The sequence below is a fragment of the Seriola lalandi genome, unplaced genomic scaffold (genome assembly GCF_002814215.2).
Source record: "Seriola lalandi dorsalis isolate HSWRI2012SDOR001 ecotype SW California unplaced genomic scaffold, Sedor1 jcf7180002053074, whole genome shotgun sequence".
In the NCBI taxonomy this organism is placed as follows: Eukaryota; Metazoa; Chordata; class Actinopteri; order Carangiformes; family Carangidae; genus Seriola; species Seriola lalandi.
The window spans coordinates 246,938-267,826 of NW_019523627.1; the positions used below are offsets into that span (position 1 = coordinate 246,938).

The 20,889-nt window shown below is 39.3% G+C and overlaps 1 protein-coding gene across 1 annotated transcript in view; it reads left to right on the top strand.

Annotated features, from left to right (window-relative positions):
* Positions 1-13,648: 13,648 nt before the first annotated feature.
* Positions 13,649-20,889, top strand: part of ppp1r16b (protein phosphatase 1, regulatory subunit 16B) — a 71,488-nt gene continuing 64,247 nt past the window's right edge. The window contains exon 1 of the mRNA XM_023400942.2: positions 13,649-13,795. The gene's annotated coding sequence lies outside the window, so the exon portion shown is untranslated. The remainder of the gene's footprint in view (positions 13,796-20,889) is intronic.

Sequence of the window (20,889 nt, forward strand, 5' to 3'; positions counted from 1 at the left end):
ATTCTCCTCTCACTTCTCTCAGATCAGCAGTTTCGATGAGTTTAAGTAGCTACTATATTTTATACGGTTGATGCCTGAACACTGGTAAATTTTGAAGTTCAATGCCTTTATAAAGGGCATTTATGGCTGAAGCAAAGGCAGATTTTACTCTCTCACTGCTAGGCTAAAGCGTCTTACTATAAAATGAAACTATTTGCATAACATTTAATGATACAATGACATAGTTGGAGAGCAGCCGGACTTCTAATAGCTTTAGTTTCTGGGGTATGAGGTAAACCACAAAGAAGTAATACAGGACCACACTGGCCCGACGGATAGTATAACAGGAAGGTTGTGTGAATATATACTAACCATGCTGGGATAAGGTCTTTCTCATTTAAAACATCAGTTTACAAAAATATTTACCCCTCATCGTTATTTGATAAATCCATGCAGATACTGTAGGTCCAAAAAAGCAAAGTTCTTAGGAGACTCAAAGCATCAATTTGTTACCAATTACAGTATATACATTAGCTGTGGTTTTAATTGGACATTGTAGTGGGCAGCTAGTGTGACTATGAGCTCTCAAAAAGTGGAGGAGCGAAGGATGGATCACTGATTGGGCAATTGGATCTGTGCTCACTGGCCTCTGACTTTCAAGGCATGAGTCAGGACATGTCCCCTGGACACAGGATTAAATGTCATAAATTTAAAATGAATGGCACTTGAATCTGAGTGAGTAAATAATTATCGGCACAAACTCCACTTACTGGAAATTTCAGCCACATTTCATGGCCTTTGCCAGGAGATAGAAATTATTAACTCCATCCACTGATGAAAGCCAAAAAATGCACTCAGAAGTCAGAAAACTCCAGTAAGTGCACCTTGTGCTAGGAATTTTTCGTCAGACTGCCATTTCCAAAGTCAATAATGAACCTTCAAGCTCATGTTCATCAATCTATCAGCACTTTAAAATGGTACATGCACCAAGGATGGTAATGTCAGTCAGGCTGTGGTTCCACCACAATGGTCCGAACTAAAATATCTAAACACCCACTCAACGGATTGAGATGAAATTTAGTGCAGGCATTCATGGTCCCCAGAGGATGGATTCTATTGATTTTGGTGGTCCGCTGACTTTTCCTGTAGTGCCAGGGTCTAAGTTTTCACTTATGCTGTGAAATATCTCAACATCTGATAGATAGCAGCCTCTGTAGACTCTTAGTCTTGTTTTACTACGGTTAGTGTGTGGCTTAAACGCTGGTTTTCATTTGTTTGGTTTTATTAGATTGGATCTCTGAATGACTAATTGAAATTGAATTATTTAAATCTAATCTTTATTCATTTAATCCATGTTAATATGAGTATCTATTGCACACTTAGTCAACCTATCATGTTCACTTCTGCCTTCTGACAGCTCTCATAACCCTCTCTGGAAAAAATAAATAATTTTCTCTGTAGACAAAGTAATGCAGCAGGAGTAATTTATTTGTCATTATCCCATTCCTAACATACTGTAAACCCAGCCTGACTCACTCGCTCCACCCCTGCATTTTGTCTAGTTGCAGCTTGTAGGAGGAAAGATCACTCCTCTTGGACAGATAAATTCTCTCTAGCATCCTGTTTTTGTTTTCATTGGCCTCCCCGCTTTCTTGCAGACAGTCCGTTTCATTTCAGGGCAGTGTGTCGGGGTGTGTGTCTGTGTAAGCGTGTGTATGTGTGGGTGGCTGTGTGGGAGAAACACACTCAGATAGACAGAAAGAGACAGAAAAAATGAGACAGAGAGACGGAGCACAGAGGGCCAGTAAAGCAGCCCACTCTCTTCCTGCCATTGTTTCATCTCAGGGACCCACATGAGGCTCAGCTAGGCTACGCGTCCTGGACATCAGCTCAACCTCCCCGCCCCCACTCTGTTGGCCCACGCCTCCTACCTACGGCTGCTCTGCGTTTCCATGGAGACGGGGAATATGCCTGCTGATGATTGCATTCCCTGCTGAAAGCCTTTCATGGAGACAATAATGCAGCACAACCTGAAATTCTGACCATTAAACGAGCATCATGAACACAATTCACGTGTGGAGTCACAAGAGAACTGTGCTAGCAATTGTGTCTTCATTTATTACCTCTTGTGGAATTACATATTGTTTCTGTCCAGTAGAAAGAAATGTATTTCCAAGAGCATTGTTTTAAAGTTTGTGAGATTTGTGCATTTTATGAGATAACTTTATGAGTTTTTAGACATGGTAGTGTTGTTCCAGCACTTTCCGCTGGACTGAAATATCTAAACAACATTTCAAATGATGGATTGCATGAAATTTTGTACAGATATTCCTGGCCCCCAGAGGATGAATCCTACTGACTCTGGTGATCCCCTCACTTATCCTCTTATGCCACCTTTTGTGGTTTTGAGTGAACTATCTCAGCAACTATAGGATGGATTACCACGAACACTGGTTCAGATATTCTTTTCCACCGTGGGATGACTGGCATTAACTTTGTTCCTGTGAAATTTTATCTGGTGCCACGATCAGGTCAAAATGTAAATTTGTCTCATACTGTTTATGACTGAACACCTGCCCCAGCTGCACTTTGTGTTTAGTGCTATGCCTGTGCTTTATGCCTGCTAAAGATCAGCATGTTAGCATTGTCATTGTGTGCATGATAACATTTAACTCATAACACCAGTACAGCCTCATAGCATGACTGTCATTTTATTCTTGTTAGAAAGCACATTAGCCTTGGACGTGGGTGAGCTGTTTGAACCCACCATTGAGCATTTAATCCTCCAGTTTATCTGAAAACATAAAATAACCAAATATGGGGATGCACAGTTTTTCAGAGGAAAACGACTGTGTGAGTTATGTGAAAGTGCAAAACATGTGGTGTGTGTGTGTGTGTGTGGGGGTGTGTGTGTGTGGGTGTGTTCGTTTATGATCGTATTTGCATGTCAAAACTCCAACTCCTTTTACATAACTTTTTTAATGTGTGTTTTAATGTCTTCGGCATGCATATTTGCAACCGCACATGGGTGTGTCTGCTCATGCATGCGTGGCCACATGACTACCGTGACAAGCGACTGATTGAAATTCTATCTGCAGCAAGGAACCTTATCTGTGCTGATGATGAGGTTAGCTTCCTTCATCCCGGCCGAATTTCCTCCACTGAGTTACAGCCTATCAACAGACTTGTTGCATTTAAGTCAGACAGAAACACGGAAACTCACAAACATTTGCACTGATCAGAAAGAAATGCTGATACTTAGGTTTTTCTTTGGCTTACACACTGACATGTGGGCATTAAGCTGGATTGCTAAGTTCCTTAAGGCCCTCAGCTGTAAACCTTGGAAAGGGGCCAGACATCTGCTGTGTTGCTCACTGTATCTCACGTCAGAGCAGCACGTGAAACCTGCTCTGCTTATGTGGTCTGTAATGGAGTCTAATCATTACCAAGGCCAAAGACTGAGTGAATGCTTTGCAGCATTTTTTCCCTCCAAGTACATGCAGTCATTATGAGGAGCTTGGTGCACCTGTCTCACATTAATATTGCAAGAAGGCAAATTGTGTCTTTCCTGACTGATGTTAACATGTCTGGTTGCAGAGTCTCCTTCAGTGTGTGTGCTGCAGATGACAGGAAAATGTCACCAAGCAGCAAAAATGACAACAATTGTTGAAAACAATAAGAAATCTCATGCAGTAAAATATTACATTATATTGTTAAGAAGCATTCATCAATGTCTATTTGTATTGGCAGTGGTAAGTTTACAAAGAAGAGGTTTAAAATGAGTGGGGTGATTACATAAATTCCTAGACAATGGACACCATTCAAACAGGGCTAAAATCACTTTCTATATTTATCCAGCTCTCCATCATTTGTAGCAATATCCTGCTTTGGGATTAACCCCTATTGGAACTGGGCAACAGACTATGAGTGGTGGGATGTGAGCTCAGCAGCACGAGTTGTGATGACGTTTGATGGGGGAATTAAATGACATGAGAGAGAAAAGAACCAAAAAAATAAAAAAGAAAGACAATGACAACTTGTTCAACTGAAAACAAACAACAATAATTTAAAACTGTGATCAGAGCAATAACTAATTTCTCAGAATGCATAACTCAGAATACTAATTCCTTTACAACATAACTACAATCATATCAAATGATAAAACAAACATAAAACCTGTGCACAGTTTTGTTTTATAATATGCAAATAGTAATAGTCCATCAGCCTGTGGCCACTTCATTTCCTATACTCCCATGCAGTGCACTTTCCCATGCATAAAGATATTACTTTTGGTAATTGTATCACTACATTTAATGAGTGAGTAGAGTGATGTGAAGAGGGACACCATATTACCAAATACCAAACACCAAACTGACAGTTTTTTTGCATGTTTTGCGAGTTTTAGACCATTTCATTTGAATCCAAACCCTATTATACCAAATTAATAAATGCTCACCTTGGCCATTGCAGGAAAAATAACAAATGCCTGAGACAGATACAATGTGCACTTTAAAATGTGGCAGTCCATGGCGCTTTGTGTACACAATAAAAACAACAATATATACTGTGTACACATCTGTGTGTCAACATGTACTCCGTTTTGTATTCAATTGATTCAATAAAGGTTGACTCATAACTCATAACCTCATCAGTGTGCTTGTTTCTGATGTTTATGAATATCTGGTTCATTTTCAGCATTCACTTCATACTGTGTGTGTATTTAATCAGCATGGTGCAGTCAAAAGCAGTGCTGCAGTGCCAAGCCTCATCTCACATATTCAGCCGCACTACAAAGGCTGTTGCTCAGTTGTTGCTAAGGCAAGTAGAAACTGTATGAGAGGGCATTAATATACCTCTGTGCCACTCTGTTGTTCAGATGTGGAGGGACCATGGTGTAATACCACACCAGCACCCCTCTGTGTCATAATGTGTGTACTACTACAGAAGACTCAGCTCTTTGTAGTCTCTGGGATGATCAAAAATGTATTTATGTATGTGTAATTGCCTAATTTAGCCACTAGAGGACACTCTTTGCTTTCTGTTGGGAAAGCTGCAGAGAGTGATCAGAGGTAAAATGAAGGGGAGTGGCATTCATTCTTTTGTTATCAGAATGTACTAATACCGGAGAGGATTCCTTAAAAATATTTGCGATAACAAGGTTCTGCATAAATCATTATTCAATCTAAATGAATGCTGTGATTTTTAGTACATTTGCTTTCAAATAACGCGGTATTCTGGAGAGATTTCAGTGTTAAAGCTTCTCTATGTTTGCTCTTTACTTGCTCTAAGTGCAGCAGTTTACACTCTTGAGTCTCCTGCAGATTCATTTGTGAAATGCTCAATTCTGAATCCTATCTTAGGGACTCGACTACAAACACATTTCTTTTAGATGCAGCTGTGGCTTGTAGGAATAGCTGAGGTGCTGAGTGTTGCAGGAGATGTGGCTTTTTGGAGCAGTTAACTGCTTTGCTTGAGGGAACTTAAAGAGTTTGGTTGCTATGAGTGGGGAATACATAGGGGCTCCTCCTTTCATCTTACATATCCCCCTGTTTTAGCAAGTATCCTTCCTTCACATTTCAGTGGTCTATCGGAGTTAACAGAGTTTTCAAAGCTTGACAAAAACTGCACTGTCAGTGTCTGCACTCCAGCCTAAACCTCCGTGGACCTCCCACAGAAGCTCTGCTGCAGAGTCAGAGCGAAGCATGCCTCCAGCAGAGAGTGAAACACCCCTCTGCTGTTATTGTTCTGGGTGTTTTCAAAATTTTGGAAAGCTGCTGTGTCATTTTTTTTGTTGTTGTTGCACACTCTAAAACAAGAACACCAACTTTTATACAGTAACTGCCAGAACTGTGAAGAGTTCTTGGTCACGATCTATGCCTAGATTTACATTTTAAACATTCACACTCACTGGCACGAGGGACAGCAACACAATGCCAAGAAGAAAAAAAAAGACTAGAGGGGAAATTCGTTTTATTATTGCCAATGCAGATGAAAGAGAATGTCAGTGTGTTGCCAAAGAGGAGGCAGAGCATAATCTGGTTTATTGTCAAATCCTCCAAAAGAACACTCAGACCTTCAGGTCTTTCTACAGAGCTGCAATATTGTTCCTCTCAGCATGACATGTGTTGTAATCATTGGCTGCTATGGCAGGATGCAGAGGAGCTCAGTGCTCTGTCTGAGTGACTGACGCAGACTGAATAAGCTGCCTGAAGCAACTAAGTACAGTTACTCAACCGCTGTAGTTAAGTACAGTTTTTAAGGTTCTTGTGCTTTACTAATTTGTGCTACTTTACTTTATTTCTATTCCATTACATTTTAAAGGGAACTTTTTACTCCACTGCACTGATCTTTGCAGTGCAATCACTTTTCAGATTTTACCTTTTATAAACATATGATAAGCTACATAAAGAAATACCCTCTGATACCTGACCTGTTGAGCTTGTGACCCCTTATGAAAAAGTGGTGCCAAGAGTAAAATAAAGTAAATATGAATTTCATAGCAGAACATTGCTCCCTCTTTTTTCACACCCCATTAATCATCTTACAACCCCTCAGATTTATCATTAGTCCCACTGGAGGGGCCCAGCTCCCAGGTTGGGAACCACTGGTCATGAATCATGAGCTACCTAACTGTATATACAGAAGTTAAAAGTAGCTCCTACTAATATCATTTAACATTTTATCATAATATTTTGCTGATTATACTGGTAGTTTTAATTACTGTTTGTATGATTTTGAATGAATGACACAGTATTTTTATTACATTTTTGTATTGCTGCTTTGACATAAGTAAAGTGTTTAAAATGTTTCACTATCAAACAGAAACTCTCTATAAACATATTCTAATGTTACAGGGCCACTGTGGATTCACTATAAATCACTAAATGATAACAAATCAAACAGATTAGAGTGAATTTAAAAAATAATCAGAAGTAAATCTTACTGTCCAGAGCCAAAGTCAGCTCACTTTTTCCCACTTATATGGCTTTGTTCCATCTTCTATATTCATGATTCCTCCCTGCAACTGAGACGTCAGCAATATGCAAATAACCTTAGAGTAAGTGCTCCCAGGAAACACTTGTTTGTGAATTCTCTTTCATTGGGCCGTAATGACGACACTATCTTTTCAGCTCTCAGAGGAATTGCTTGCACAGCAGGACTATTGCAAGAAAAGAAAAAATCTACCCCTTTTGGATTTTTGAGACTGCAAAAACTGTCATTAGGGGGTTCAGGATTTCAGTGCAGGGGCTGATGTAATATATTCTTTCTGAGTGGAGTAGTAGAAAATACAGCCTGTGCAGGGAAAATTATTTGCTATAATGCAAAAAGAGTTTGAGCAGTGTGGGTAAAGTGAACATGGAGATTTATTTTCACACCTGAACATATGGAAATTCTCTCACATTCTATGAAGGTAATAAAACATACTCTCTATCACTGGGTTTTTGCAGATAGTCTGTGAGAGATCAGATGTATACAATTACCTCCTCTTTCATTCATCTTCCTCCACTTTCAGGTTGTTGCTTTCACAGTTAATTCAAATCTCCCAGTCCGCCTGCTATTGAAAAAGGCTCTGTCTGCAGGAGATACGCTCCCCTTTGGACCCCCTTAGCGGCAATTCAACCGAAAACAATATTTCAATTTTCCATGCCAGTAAAGTGTTCTTATTTGCTAGTTGAATGAACTAAGGGACCGCATGTGTCATTTGCAACTGTCACATTTGCATCTCTATGAAGTATTCTCTCTCCAAGTGCATAGTTTGGAGCATCTGCAGACATTTTAAAGCCCACCCTCCACTCAAAAATGTGTTTTGCTTATTGTCACTTCATTGAGGTGTCTGACCTTCACTGTGTAGAATCATGTACATGCAGAGCTCAACGTCAGAAGGCTGTTTCTGCTTAAATAAAGAGGAAGGTTTGTCAGTGCTCACCTTAAATTTGATTTTAAAAGAAGATTTTGGAAACATCGCAACAAATTTGGAGCCAATCTTGGCATATTCATAGATTTGGGATTTTGAAATGTAATTTTAAAAGCATGAAAATTAATTTTCACAGTCAGCGTGTCACTGTGAGTGATGGGATTCTACATGAAAGAGTTTTCTAATTTTTTTAACCGTTTTTTTTTTTTTTTTTAAGCTTTGATTCAGTTAATGTTAATGAGAAACATTATAATTTAAAGCAAAGTTTGGAGGGCTTTCAGAGTTTTTAACTAGTTAATTGGACCAGTTTATGGAAACAACATCTCTTTTCCATGCAGACACCCTTTTATTTTCTTCAGTGAAACTGAAAATGATTATACCAGGATAGTAGAATGAGTCTGCTATTTTTTGAAATGAGTTTACCTCTAAAATACATGTATCACAGAAAAGAATTGTTTTAGTTGAGAAAACAGTACAGTAACTACTTGTAGGCTCAGCAAGGCAGCACCGTCAAATGAAATGAATGAGCTAGGTTAAGAATCTCCATTTCATGACAACTTTGTAAACATCTGCATTCTCATCTTTTACTTAAGTAAATGTCACTAAATCACTAAAGTTACAAGAAGCATTCGAAATCCTACTTAAGTAAACAAATGTGGTATCAACAGCAAAATGTACTTAAGGTGTCAAAAGTAAAAGTACTCATCATTGGGAAGGATGGCTCCCCCTGTGTTCTAATAGTATCTATCATAGTATTGGATTTTCATTAATACTACTTTATATTCTATTAGGCAGTTTAATCTATAACAATTAATCATATTCATAAACTGATCACATTTTATATGAAAAGCTGTATCTGCAAAGTAATTAATAACAATAGCTGTCAGATATATTGTATGTATTAAAAAATGCAATATTTCCCTCTGAAGTGCAGCAAAGTGGAAGTAAAAAAGTACCATAATATTGAAAATACTCAATACTAATGTGTCTTTGATTAAGTATATGTGAATGAATGTAATTAGATACAGCTCCACCACTGCTGTCTTCCATATGATTAAAAATGAACACATATGTGCTAAGCATGTAACTACTTCAAACAGAGAGACATTGTGTACGCTCTAAAAGCGGAGAAAAATTACATCCACGTCAAGATCTTCAGTGTAAAGCCCATCCTGGTGTTGACAGGCCTTTCTGTTCACTCATTGTTGTTAACCACAGGACACAGGTCAATAAAATAAAAAAACCGCAGAGCTCTTAAAAGAAAAGGCCAGTGCATGAATGCTTCAATTGCACTGTGATAACAGTCTGATTGATATACAATCGATTGCAAAAAAGCTGAAAGTGGTTGATAATAAGAGCATACTCCATCCTCGCTGATGTGCTAATATCTTAATTGCAGGATTTGACAACATGGACTCATTGCTCGTGGCAGCTACTTGGCACTTATCCACTCCTCACCACAGAGAGAAGAAAGAGACAGATACATAAAGGAAGGGGTGGATCAATGCAGGCCAGAAAGATGTACCGTGTATTGTGGGACTGATTTATAATTTTCGATTTTTTTAATTGCATAACTCAAAGAAAGATGATCTTTACTGAACCGCTCCATCAGGAGGAGCATTAGTCACCAACATTGTGTCTCTTTGTCTGCCTGTTTATTCAAACCATAAAATCTGGTGATGGAAAGCCTCTGACTTCCACACTCACTTTCAAATGCAGTGCTTAATGATCCGATTAATCATTTCAAGCACTCCAGACTCTACAAAGTTAAATTGCTCCAAAATAAGCTCAAGTGCCAACTTGAGTGACACAGGCAAAGACCCAATCTTCATTCTTAGCTTGTTACTTGTGGGCTTTGTTTTGTGGTGCCACTCCCAACGACAACACAAACCACCTCTGTCTGCTCCTTGGGAGAAGTGGGGCAAGTGCAAATCCATGAAATATGTAAAGGGCAAAGTCTCAAGCCTGTCTGCCATTTCCAGCTGCCATGGGACCAGGAAGATTGGGGTTAAGAGGAGAAAGGGGGGGGGGGTGTATGAACAAATACTTTACTCCATCAACCATTACTGCTGACCCACATTCTCAGATCAGAGTGTTTCAATGTTAGAACTTTTATTTCCCCCATTTTATCAAAGACCATTTGTGCATATGTGTGTTTTGGTCGAGTTTAGATATTGTTATATTTTGATAAAATGTTATCATCATTATGTTTCCCATTTCTTATTAGTATTGTAGATCTGTAATGTTGTGGCAGTTTTTCTTACCTCTCAAGCTTGGAAATGTCTTTATATTTAGGTCATTTTGCTTTGACTCACAGGGACTGTAGCTGATACTTGAAAGCTCTTAACAATCACAAGTCTTCCATCCCTGAGGAATCTCAAGAAGCCCACAGAGTAGACAGCGTTTTTCTCCACTGGGCAAGAGTAATAACTGAATCATTGAATGATTAATAATTTAAAAGAGAAAACACAGGTGGGGCAGCATATTTACTACTTCAAACAGCTTAGGAAACTCAGAGTCTCTCCAGGGATCCTGAAGATCTTCTTCTGCTCAGATGCTGTGAAAAGCATCTTAACAGGGGGAGCATCATGAACTGATCTAGGATCTGCCTCTGCAGGACTTATCTGTGTACACCACAGCTCAGGCCATCAGGATGGTGAACCTCTGTGTATTCTCTGCTTTGTCTGACATGAAAATCATTATTTTATCAGTAAATACAATCTGGGTGGGATTGCATTTTTTTCAAAACATACCAAGTGTACGTACTGTTGCAAATAGTATATAAAGTCATTTCTAGGAGACAGGGTGGAGCACATTCTCCTCAGTGAAACTTCTACACCTTTGTGCCTGTCACGTGTATAAAATATTATTTCATAATTTGCCTGTGACATATTTATTTTTTGTACTTATAAAAACAACTTTTAACACATAAATCAAATCATTTTTTTTTAATTCTTATCCTTTTTATTTCTTTCTGTACTTCTTATTTATACTCTTTTTCTAATTATTATTGTCTATTAATTACATTCTTCATTGAACACTAGCCTTTTGACACAACCTCAAAACCGCACCACCCTGCTTTTTCACTATGCATATTGTTTGAGAATGAGATAAATAAAACATTTGAATCTGAATCTTCAGTGTTCTCCATTCCTAAAGAGTCATTTAATTATAAATTTTTCAATTGCGGCATAAATTATTTATTTTCAACAAATCAGTCAGTGGGTGAAATCTCGTACATTTTGCTGCATTTGAGGAATTTTTTTATGAACCAGCACCACTCTCATGTACCAAGAGGCAGATCTCTGCAAGACAAGAAGGAGAGGAAATTAGAAAGTAAAGAAGACACAAAAGATACAGAAATAAATAAGGGAAATCCCAAAGAGTGGGAGAGAAATCTCAGAGACTGCGTTAATTTTTCATATGCATTAGACTCTTTCATGGTCTACTGTCTCACCAGAGAGGTGGCGCAGATAAGGCACTAATTTTATGTTCAACTTCTGTGTATTTCTGACACCTCATGAGCTTTAAGACAAGTAAAAATACTGCTAAATAATAAATTAAATTGAAAGTCTGTGGAAAACTATTGTTTTATCAGGATGACTTGTTGGAACAGTAAATCTAGTGCTACAAAAAAAGAATTAGTCATTGAATCATTAACTACTACCCAAAACTATTGTTTTAATAGTCTTGAGGCAGCAACATCCATATTTATTTAAGCCAGTCTTTAAGTGTGCAAAATTTTTTCATGAATGTAGAACAGCACAGAATTATAATCAACTTTATCAGTTAAGTATGTTGATATACACAAGTTGTCAGTGATTGCTCACAGTTCTGATAAAAAAAAGCACAGCCAAACAAATATCTGGCTACAATTCAGAGGCAGGTTAATGGGCTACACAAGTTGTGCAAGATGGGTCCTATCAATTTCCAGTAGCTGAGATCTGACCTGGATGATCTGACTCAGGTCGGGTCCAACATATATTTTGTCTAATTTGTGGCTTGTTCTATTCTCATGCAAACTTGCCACCAGTGTGGTAGGAGAAAAAATGTCTTTTATGAGGCACGACACAGAATTTGCCCCTCTTCTTGACCCTCACTGCTCATTAGCTGGTGGTGGTATCAAGCTTCTGCTAGTATCGGTGTTTGCTCTCTGTTAGGGTCTTTTCAGGTTGACTGCTACTGGTTTGGGTCTGATTATCTTCAGGTCTATTTTTGGAGCCTGTCTCACTGTATTGGGTCGCTTTGGGACTGGGTCTATTCATTTGAAAATGCATTTATGCAGTTCAGATTTGGGCTATGGATTTCCAAAGGTCATGTTTAGTGAGGACCTCTATATACCTGCAAGCTGGTATATTGGCGTACAAGAACCTGACACACTGACTAAGGGTGACCAGGGGTGTGGACACTATCATTAATAGGATTATTCTCTTGGCTGCATTTAGGTGAATGTGCAAGGACTGTATTCAGGTGGCTGTGTTTCTACTTGTCTGTAAAACTACACTGAGACATTTACTAACTGTATATCTTCACAGACACTCAATTCCAGCTTAAACAGGAAGTTTTACATGCGTTTATTAAGTCTGGGCGGGCTCAGACACAGTGCAGACTGCCAGGATCTGCTTCTTGGATCACAAGGACTATTGAAGCTTAATTTATAGTTTTCATGTCCATGTGGTTGTGAGGGTCCGTGTGATGTAAACTTTGTCATCTGTTGACCGTCTGCTTGCAGCCTAAGATTTATGACCAGCCATCTGTGCAGACATCCAGTGTAGTCTGTGACTGTGTCTGGAGTCTGAATCCACGCAAAACTTTTTTTTTTAAGTTTGAGTGTCTCCTACTTTAGAAACTGTTCCCTGCAATACAATCTTAAAAAAATGCATATGGTAAGAAACATCTGACTCAACCGCTGAATAATGTATGGGTAGATTTATTATCTGCAACTACTACAGTTACATAATATTATGTGCAGAATGAAATGTAATTATTCAATAAAATGACATCACATTACATCAATACACTGTACAGGATATTTCCTTAAAACCCTTTTCCACCCAAATTAATAAGTACAAGCGGGTTTTTTTAATGTGGGTGAACCCGTTAATAAAAGCTGATTGACACCTCCTCCACTGCCAGTCGAGTTTGCCTTTCTGTTCGGACTGATGACACACACATATGCGAAGAGGGATGTCATCACATGCACTATACAGAGCATACACACAGGTGGGTGGAAGGTTATTTGATTAAAAGTATGTTTTACACAACACACACACAACAACAATGAGAAAAGATAAATAACAAATATATACAAAACACTAGCTTTGTGGGAAAACTTTCCTCAATACTTACAATGAGTCCTCACACCGTCTAATGGATGCACCAGTTGCAATCAGTCAAATTTTGCTCCTTTTACTTGAAAATTAAGTTTGGGAGGTGGAGGGGAACATGTGTACATATGTGTGTGAGTGTGTGTGTGTGTGTGTGTGTGAGTGTGTGTGGTGGGGCTGTTTCAGGGCCCCACTTTGTGCACTCCTGCCGTTCACTGTGGCTGCATCCGCCTTTCAGTCTCCTCCTCCCTCTCAGCCCCGCCCGGAAGGAGTGACTTGGTGCTGGATAAGAGAGAGAGAGAGAGAGAGAGAGAGAGAGAGAGAGAGAGAGAGAGAGAGAGAGCGAGAGAGCGAGAGAGCGAGAGAGCGAGAGCGAGAGCGAGACTGCAGACTCACACTCACACACACACACATACATACACACACACACACACACACACACACAAGTCACACACTAAGCGTTTCTTACCAGCCCTACTGTCTTTACTAACGGGACAAGTTTAAACCTCCGGGATATCGCTGTCGGGGCTCCGCTGTCTCTCGCCTCCATGTGAACATCTCGACCCGGAGTGAGGTGAGTGCAGAAATTTAGACATGTTGACAGTTTTTTTTTGGGTGGTTAGTGAGCTTGCAACTAAACGAGGGGGAAGAAGGGGATTTTTTGTCAGTAGAGGAAAAAGCGGCAGGAGGAGAGAGGCATGTCCGACTCTTCTTGGAGCAGTTCTAGCTAGCTCACTTTACCGCTTTTCCAGGGTCCCCAAACGCCTCCATAACGTGCACCTAAACCTGCGAAAACCGTCGCTTCCGCTGCTGGCGTCTGTAGGTTTCAGCTCCGTGGTCTGTGATTTAGCAGAGTGGCTTCAACATCCTCCCCGGGATGTTGCCATTACACCGCTGTAACGTTACACATGGCTTTTCCTACAGCAGCGTTTTTACAGCCGCTGCCTCGGCTGCTGGGACACTTGGACACAGTTTGAAATGGTTGAAAGCTGTAGGGGTTTTTCTTTTGTTTTTACTTTATAAGTCGCTGTGCCGAAGCGCAAGGAGCTCCCCAAAGGCTGTGAATGTTCAGGTTTTGTAAACGGAGGCTTTTAAGGAGGAGCAGTGTCATCTTCTAAACTTTTGAATGGAAAATATGCGCACACCTTCATTTTTCTCCCTCTTCTGTGTGCAACATGCTTGATGCTTTGAAGTTACTCCATTTCATGTGGGTGATACAATAATGTGGGTTTTTTACTTTGGATCAATAGGGGAGTTTGGGCTGCCAACGTTTATTTTCATTTTCAAGTAAAACGGTTGAGTAATTAATCAATGAGTCCAATCAATCAGTCATTTAAACAAACAGTCCAAAATTCAAACATATTCAATTTCAAATGATATAAAACAAACAAGCAAAAAACAGCAAATCATCACAAACCAGAGGCTAGAACCAGAAAATGTTTGACATTTTTGAATGATTAATTACTTAAAATGTTTGTTGAGTAACTCTGTCATTCGACTTACAGTCCAAACCCCAAAGACATTCAGTTTGCAATGACATAAAATAACATTTGAGAAGCTGGAAAAAGCGGTATGCATGACTGGTTTCAACTTGCGTTTGATTAATTATCAATAAATCTTCAGGTCGTGGTCTATCTGATTATTTAGTCTATAAAATGTCAGAATGTACATCACAATTTCCCAAGAGCTCAGGGTGAAGCTTTAGTTTAAAAAAAAAAAAACCCAAAACGATTCAACCAGCAATCATATAAAACAGAGACAGGCAGGAAATTCTCACATTTGAGAAGCTTGAAGCAATGACCGTCAATATTGCTTGATAAATGACTTAAATGACTGATCACATCAGTCCTATAATACAGACTAGGCCACATGAAAAATCTGAGGCAACAGAACTGTACCATTTAGAGGCTCTGTCTCACGTTCACACCAACACAAAAAAGATGGAAAACATCATCAGCTGTATTCGTCTCACAAAGTGTGCCAGATGCACACTTTGTTAAGGTAGGTGGTATCCCTGCCTGTCAGTGTTGGCCTTTAAATGTTTGATGTGTGGAGACGTCCTGAGCGCTTTCTCCTGCTGCTCCTCTCAGCATCTGCACCGCCCGTCGGCTCATGTTAGAAATGGGCTGTGAGAGAGTGACGGTACAATCTGCCTTCATGCATACACACAATACCGTACATACACACACATGCATATAAGAAGTGATGAAGTGTATCTGAGCATGCAAACATGCCATCATCTGATGCCAGCATCCAGATTGTAATGTTTGGTTACGTAAAGGTATTTTCTGCTGTGCACCTCATGATGTACGCACAAGTTCAGGGCTGAACTATATACAATATATCGTTTCTTGTTTCAGCTCTGACGTGTGATGTTCACAAGTGGACCTCCCAATGCAAAGAAGACTTTTAACGCAAACTAGGCTCAACAGTCACCTCAGCCTAAATGCTTCGGCTGTCTACCTATGATTAGTGGTTCGGGGTGCAGAGGCAAACCGCATTTTAGGTTTATGTCACCAACGTGTGGTACGTAGCAGGAAAGCCCCAGGGAATTTCAAAAACAAAACAACAAGCTTAGCAAAGACTTTTCTGATGAAAGGCAGTTGTCCTATTTCGGAGAAGAACACGAGTAAAGAAAGAAGGGTTTGGGAGCATGAAACCTTTTTCATCCATCATGTGCTGCTTTCAGGATACGTCACAGATCTTGTCTTCTCACTGGTTGTGGGTTGAAAGGTCACCAACAAAACAAGGTCAAACTTAAAACTTCAAGCACAGCAGCGATGCAGTTATTAGTCGCGCCTAAGGTAGCGCTGCTATGAGGCTTAGCATCTTTGCTCTCTCCACAGGAAAACAATTTCACACTGGTGCAAAGTGTTTCTGCAAGCTGATCATGTGTAGAGAGCCTGAAAATGATAAAATGCATATTGGGCCTGCAACAGTTAGTTGATTGATCGATTGGTCAATTGACAGAAAGTTAGCCGGTAGTTATTTTGATAATAGAATAATCCTCAAACTCGGCAGCAGGGCAGACTGTGCAAAACTACAGCTGCAAATAAATCGTTTTTTCAATATTAGGAAAAATATTGAAAATGGCGGGAAATATTGCAATATTCACATTATTGAATATCAATCCAGGCCTAGTCACACATGATATTAACCTGAATAGCTTTGGATTTCGGTCAGTTGATCAGACTAAACAAGACATTTGCAGGTGTCACCTCGGTCTGTGGGAAATTATAACGGCATTTCTCACTATTATATTGACAAAATGATGAATTGAAAAGAATTTGTAGCATATTAAATAATAATGAAAATTAATCTTTATTTGAAGCCCTAAATGCAAGTAGGGTTTGGCTCTAGGGTCCAAGGGGTAATATACGCTGTACTGTTGAGCTCTGGTGAATCTTTTATTTTGAAATGGCAATAAGATACATTCAGATAGTATTTCACCTCATCATTACATATGTAATACATCCGGCCAATCATTTGCATGATCAATCAATCAGCAGAGAAATACTACTGTTTTCATATACAATGAATCTTTTAGGTGAAGCAGAGAGACCCAAACATTGTCTCATTCCAGCTTCTCAAATGTGATGATTTGCTTCTTCTCTATTTCTTATGTGATAGTAAACTCAGTGTATTTACGATTTGGACTTTTTGGTCAGATAAAATCAGCAATCTCATGATGTGAGCTTGGGCTGTAGGAAATCTTTACAGTGTATTCTGAAAACCTATATAGACCAAAGATAAATGGATCAATTGAGAAAGTAAGCAAAAAGTTTTTCACTAATGAATCATTAGTTGCAGACCAAGTTTTAGTTCTTTAGATCTCAATGTTCAAATATTAAGTTGTTCAATATCAGGTAAGCTTGTTGCTTCAAATTGTTTAAAGCTCATACTGAATGGATTTGATAAGGGATTTGAAAGCATTTGGATTCAGTGTTGGATTTAAATTTCATAACAAAACATTTTAACTAGGAAGGCGTAACACAATTTTCAACTTAAGGACATCTTCACTAAGCCTCCAATATCTTCAATATTCTGTATACACCAACCTTGTTTCTTGCCATTCAAAGAGGATATACAGTCCTGTAATAGTTTTTGTGCTGATCATGGATTTAGCCTTGGTGGATACAGGAGTGTTTTCTGAAATGGTGTTGTATTGAGTCAACCAGAGATATAAACAACTATCTCAGTTCTGCCTCTAAAGTCAAACTTATCTTTGAAAGAGTGATGATACTTTCTTTCCACACGCAGTTAAGCTGCGTATTTGGTGTAATGGTAGGACAGTAACACATGTTTTCTCATATGTTGGAAAGCATAATAATGCAGTTCCTTCTTGTATTATCGTTCATACTGCAGACAAATAAACACGCACACACATTACTATTGCAGTCCTCCACATTACGACCAGCAGTTCCTTTGGTATTTCAGACGATCAATCATTAGGCTGTATATGGTGTAATGGCAAAATTAGATTTCTCTGAGTGTCTGTGGAGCCCCACTGCTCTCCTTCACTACTCCCTCTTCACTGATGAGCTGCCGCCATAATATATTCTCTGTAGTTTTGTACCCTAACTGATGTTTAATTATTTGACACGGTGATTTGGCTGTTACTCATAAAATATTGAAACAGAAGTGGCCCGGGAGGCTCACTGAGAGACACCGGCCTCACTTTATCCTTAAATACGACTCGGATTGGAGCTGGGCACTGTCTATTACAGACATCAAAGCAAGTCAATACAGACACACAACCACTGAAGAGGGTTTTTTTAATTTTTGCCTTAAAAAAATACAATTTCCCTTTACCAGTCCTCACAGGAAGTCTGTTTCTTATGTTTGAATTGTTGACCTCCTGCTGCTTAAGATGTCTTCTCTGAGCTGTGCCTGAAACCTGTGTGCTTGCTTACTATCGAAAAGCGATTACACTAGATCAGCGTTCTGATTACAGCGAGCAACCGGGTGCTGCCTGCTAATCTGTGGTCTTAATACGGAAACAGGCAAGTCTCAGGGCAGCTATCAAGGCTACTTACAGACCCTCAAAGTTCACCTCCACATTTCTTGGCCATTTCTGATACACACCTTAACAGTGTTAAAATAAAATAAACAAAATAAACAGGTTTGGTGTGAAGTTTAGGTGAAATTATATGTCATTTTTCACACACGTTTTCTCAGAATAGATAGAGATAAAATAGATAAAGAAACCACCTGAAAATGAGTGGCAACAAGAAGAATGTAATTTCCTTCTGTTTCTCCGATGTGAATTTTAGGTCCACAACCAATTATTTTCATTATCTAATTTCTTGATCTAATAATCATTGCGTTCATAGAATGAATATCTTGTTCTATCTGACCAACAGTCCGAAACCCAACAATATTCAATATACAATCGCTGATAACTAAGAAAACAAACCGATATTCAAAAATGAGAAGGTGGAACCAGAGTTTTTTGTTTAATAATGCCTTAAACGATGAATCGATCATCAAAATTGTTGATAAATTTTCTGTCTATTGGCTTTGTTCGTTCAGCTCCAGTATATTTTCATCTGTGCGGGAGTGGTACGAAACTGTATCTGGTCTCAGTGCAAAATAAAATGAGACCAAATTAAAACAAGTGGGTATCTAGATTATAGTATTTTCCAGATTGTCCCTGTAGTGGTGGATTTTGGCTGCTTGGGTTCTTAAGTGATCAGTGGACATAATGGTGGATCCCCTGCTGATGGATGCTGGGATATCTGAGCCCCTTGTGTGACCACTCACCGAGAGGATAAAACCATAAACATCACTGTTTTGTAGAGAAGAGCTTTCGCACCACGCCATCCGGGTCGATCAGTCCTCTCTCTCTGTGTGTGTGTGTGTGTGTGCGTGTGTGTGTGTGTGTGTGTGTGTGTGTGTGTGTGTGCGTGTGTGCGTGTGTGTGTGTGTGTGCGTGTGCGTGTGTGTGTTGCATGACATGCAACAAAGCTTCCCCGCAGGAGTCAAACCAGCAACGTTTCTATCATCACATGGGGAATGAGTATTAACCATTCAGCTACCAGATGCCATACACTCGTGTGTTTGTAACAAGAACATTTCAGACAAATCAAATTTATTGCAGTGCAATTGCTGTGATCAGTGGAGTAGATTTGTGTGGTGCTTTGATGCAGAGTTCAACTTAGGTTCATGGGAATTTGAGTCACTAACCAAATGTAAACCATCTTTATGCCGAATGGGAAGTCAACAGCAATGGCCCTTTTCCTCTTATCTGTTTTGTTTTATCTATTTTGCCATGACCAAAAACTGTCCACAACCGATTAGTGGGAGGTGATGTGACGATATGTACCATGAGACAAGATAAGTTAGAGATCTGGAAGCTCTCCTTTATATATTTCTGGATGTATTAGGTCAATGTGGGCAATATTTCAAATTAAAAAAATCAGGATTGTTAAGCAGATTTAAATAGGATTTTTGTGTTAATGTGATGAAGTACCTTCATATGTCGGGTATGTCATTTGATGGATTTTTGGATTTGAAATATTCACATTTGTGGTGTGATATAAAATTACATTTACTGTGATAAAGAGTTTTATTTAACCCTGCAGCGAATGATAGCCACTGTACAACCTGCTAGTAGTCACTACCTCACCAAACTTCCTGCACCATGTGCCCAGGCAGTTGGGCTCATGCAATCCCCTAAAAACTCATGACATCATCTCAAAAATACAATGTCAACGAGCTTATAACAAGGCAGCTTTTCTTAGATTATAAAAATGGTACGTTTTGATTTTCACTCCTGTGTTACTCTGTGTTTCTGCACATGGATGTCCGTGCAGCGCAGTGTGTTGTTGACATTAAAGAAAAAGTAGAACATGTATTTAGAGGCTTTTTGTGCATATCGAGTGTCCTCTGTGACTGTGTTTTTTTTTTTTTGTTTTGTTTTTTTGACATCCTTTACTGGGTTGATATTGTATTTGTAGGTCATTGCATGTTTCCCTGTTAAAGCCCCACATCTCCTGCAGATGGTGTCTTTAGAAGTAGACCAACCAATCAAAGCCACTGAAGCACTGTGAACAGGAAGTGAGCTCAGAGGCGTTTGACCAGGGAAGCATTGTGAAGGTTTTTTCCTCACATTGTTGAGAAAAACACAGCAAGCCTCAGCCTCTGTGGTGTAGCTTGACTTTAGCGCATGGTTAATCATATGTACAAGAAAAATCCTTAGGTCCTATTGAGGGTACATCCATATTGAATAGAAAGCATGAAATGTGTTCTCCTCTAGGCATCTAAAACATTGCTTTACCAGCCTTTCTGCATAGAGTCTATAGTAAACAGATTCTGAATATGAGGCCTCTAAAGATACTCAGTGTCTATAAAGAGTCTTGCTTTTATTCTTCTCTCCTGATGAGCAAAATGCCTCTTAGATTAGACGAACACAGCTGTTGAACTTCAAAGGAAAAATTCAGCCAACATAGGAAGTGTTGTTGAAACAGTCCCTCTCTGTGTGTGTGTGTGTGTGGGTGTGTGTGTGTGTGTGTGTGTGTGTGTGTGTGTGTGTGCATGCTTTTTGAAGACTGTTTTTATGAATTCTCCCTCTGCTGTTTGAGATGGGCCCTTTAATGTCTGGTTTGCTCTGTCCTACGTCTCTGTCTGCACTCTGCACCCATAGGTCTAAAATTGACAGCACACTCC